The sequence below is a fragment of the Solanum tuberosum genome, unplaced genomic scaffold, assembly GCF_000226075.1.
Source record: "Solanum tuberosum cultivar DM 1-3 516 R44 unplaced genomic scaffold, SolTub_3.0 scf00165, whole genome shotgun sequence".
NCBI classification, from domain to species: domain Eukaryota; kingdom Viridiplantae; phylum Streptophyta; class Magnoliopsida; order Solanales; family Solanaceae; genus Solanum; species Solanum tuberosum.
In genome coordinates, this window is record NW_006239090.1 from 524886 (window position 1) to 528551 (window position 3666).

A 3666-nucleotide genomic window follows, 5' to 3' on the forward strand; every position below is an offset into this window, starting at 1 on the left:
CTTAGAAATTGGAGATTTTGAAATTCATCTTGAAGGGGCCTCTTGGGGAAAGGAATCCCAAGAGTGATAAGCAACCATACCTTATTGACGAATTAACCACAAAAATCTGACTTGATACCTTAGAGAGTTGGTCTTCTTCTTGAAGTTCCAATCTTCTTCAATGGAGTTTTTGAGGAGAGAGACTAGAGAGAAGGAGGAACTTTAGGTTTAAATCTTTGGGTTTTGTGTTTGAGTGATAAAAGTGAGGTAAATTGACTTAAAAATCATTATATACACATCCCCTAAAGTACCCTAAATACCCCTCACTTAAATGGACTCTTTAATGAAATAAAAATAGATTTCTGAATTTCTGCATTTTCGTCGCGGAACAAGTCCGCGACGCGGAGCTGTTCCCAAAAGATATTTGGAATTAAATTTTGAGACAGTAGAGTGTGCGACACGACCGCGTCGCGAACTGGAGTTTTGCTCCTTGGGGTAGCAAGTGCGCAACGCGCAGCTATTCCCTCCAAGTGCAATCTGCAAGCTGCCTTGGCAGCTTGCTTGGCTAAGGTTGGGGTTCTCCTCGGGGACCCTTAGGGTGGCCCTGGGGAGTCGTATTTGAACATTTTGACCCTAGGAACATATATTTATCTATTTTAAACCTTTTCACCAGATTATACCATCATACGACACTCCCAAACCTGCCCAAAATCTAAGGACACACTAGAACATATTCTTCTCTAGTTTCCGGACGTCGTGGTCGTTTCTTCACATTTAGACTTTTACTCTTCCAAACCAAGTCAATTACATTAGTTTAGGTTTATAAAAATCATTTTAACTATTTTTAAGTCATTATTCATAAGGTGAGGCTCTAACTTAAGTCATAGAATTTCTGGGGTGTTACATGTACATAATATCCCAACTCATGCACGATTCACATATATTGCATTTAAGGATCTTAGACCATGTAAATCAACATATCTAATATTCATTACAATAGATATCGATACATTCATCATAGAAACACCATCATGATCATAACATAACATTCGTATTCATATCGTATCATACTTAGTCATATCTAGGGTTGTAGGGGAGAGGGACCTTATCTCAACACTACAATACATATGGCAAGTAATCACCTCCACAATAAGTGGATCAACAATTCATAATTAGAATACTTGATAAGTAAACACCCCCACCATAAGTGGATCTATCCAATCATATATAATAACTTCACATAACAATCCTTCAAAGATGGCCCTTCAAGGCCAAGAGTCAAGATCAAGTCTAACATCTTAGATTTGGCACAATAGATAGAAGAAAATCATAATCCAACAACATAACCAATATGATCCTATTCAAGGTAATTCATATCTACAAGATTCTATCATATTCCATTCATGTCTAGGTGATCTAAACTAAGGCCATTCATCAAGAAATTCATCAACCCTAGAAGATCACATCTAACCCCTTAATTTGCCTCTTTCATGATATAACCCTAGACCAAGTCAATTTAATCTTAGATTCATAGGGTAATCAAGAATACATGTATAACTATACTTAGATCATGTAATTACATCATAAACAACTCTAATTCAATCAATTGAATCAACTTCTAACAACATTCATTGTGTAGAGAAAAGCCATAGCTAGGGTTGGGGAAAACTCATGGATTCTTTAGATTTGAAGTGAAAACCATCTAAAATAAGTAGTATTACCAATAATAAACATAGTTCAATCTTTAAGAATAACTTAGAAAGGAATCCATGGGGTTAAGTTGAAACCCTAGCTTTTGAAGATTTCTAGAATTGAATTAAAAGCTTTTGAGAGGGCTCCATGGGTGGTAGCTACCCATGGATGAAAACCACCATACCTTAGGTGTAGAAACCTATGAAAATCCGAAGAGAAATCCTCCATCTTCGAGCCCCTAGGTTGGTTTCTTCATATGTCTTCAATGGTGTTTTTGGAGAGAAGACTTTGGGAGAGAAGGGGAATTGGGTTTTGATTTGGCGGTCTTTAGTTGAAGTGAATAAATTAATTAGTTTAGGGTCCTATAAGTTTATATAAGTCATTAATTAACCACCTAATATACCTCCCTTAACCCCCACTTAATTAACTAATTAAAAAACTAAACCTCAACTTAACTGAAAAGCTGTCAAAACAGTCCAACCTACGCCTAGCCTTCCACGACCATGAATCAATCCACTGGCCGTGGTTGGCTTCCGTGATTTGGGACTGTGGCTCTGAATGTTGCAGGCTTCATGGAAAACTAAGTATGGACCCACACCCTTCATCCACGGACCGTGGTCTGGTCTACGGGACGTGGAAAGCATCTGTAAGTCACCACTTAGGTGATCAAACCTTGCTGTCTAGGCAGCTTTGGGGGACTGTTTTGGGGTCCTCCTCAAGGACCCCTCGAGTGGTCTTTGGGGAGTCGTACTCGGACATTTAACCCCTAAACATGAAATTCTAAGTATGGGAGTCATTTCTACAAGTTTTCACCCTCATACAACACTCCAACCTTCAACGACAAGGCTCTTAGAACTCACTAGTTCAAATTACTAGTTTCTGGACGTTATAGTCGTTTCTTGACATTTGACCTCTAAACTCCTAAATCTAAACTTGAAAAACCATATTACATCATTTAATCAATTTTACAACTTCAACTCACATGTGTGGCTCTAGTTTCACCTACTAGATTACGTCAAGCTTCCGTTAGGTCTTACTAGTTTCTACGGGGTGTTACAGAGGAGATGTCCACTGCCATGGTAAACACGCTTATCTACTTCTTGCGCCCTCGCTAATTTGTGTTTATGATTCTCTATAGGTTTTTTAATGGGTTGTTGCCCTCCCTTTAAAATTGTTGTTTTGTGTTTTTGTTAGATATTGTCCTCTTTCCTTTTTGCTGATGCCAAAGGGGGAGAATGAACTCTCTTTTCTATGTGTTGAATTCCTATACGTGTTGTATGAATTTGTCCAATATGATTGTTGCTATTTTATATCTGGTGTGTTCAAATATCAAGTGATCTATTTACAAGAGAACAAACTAAGAGGGAGGAAAATAGGCATACTATCATTCAGGGGGAGCTAATGAAGTTTCAGTCAGCTCAACCAGTCAACTATCAAAGTAGGGAAATATCACTACTAAATTGTCATCATCAAAACGGGGGAGATTGTTAGTGCGAGAATTGTATTAATGTTGACCAACTATTAACCTTTGCAATATATCAAAAAGGAAAGAATCAAATCCTTCCAGAATATCAAAAAGGATATATTCAACAGAATGATCAAACATAGGAAAAATTAGTGAAATCAAATATCCTGCAGATCCCCAGGCGATGCGGCAATCAGGAAAATATTCAAGGAAACCTTATCGACTACAAGATCAATCAATGGATCAGTAACGGCTATAAACACAACTGGCCTCAATATGATTTCAATAAAGATATATCCAATCATCAAGGAGAAAAATTAGAGATCCATGTCACTCAAAGGAAAGCTGAAGATTGCGAAAGGAAGCTAAAGATCCATGGAAAGCTGAAGATTGCGAAAAGAAAGGTGAAGATTGGCCTTTGCCTTACTCTTGGAAAGAAGGATTTTTAGTTATATCTTTCCAAGAATCAATTCTCTTGGGTTTCTGTCTCCACACAAAGAAAGATTCAAGCTTTGACTACTCTCTATAAA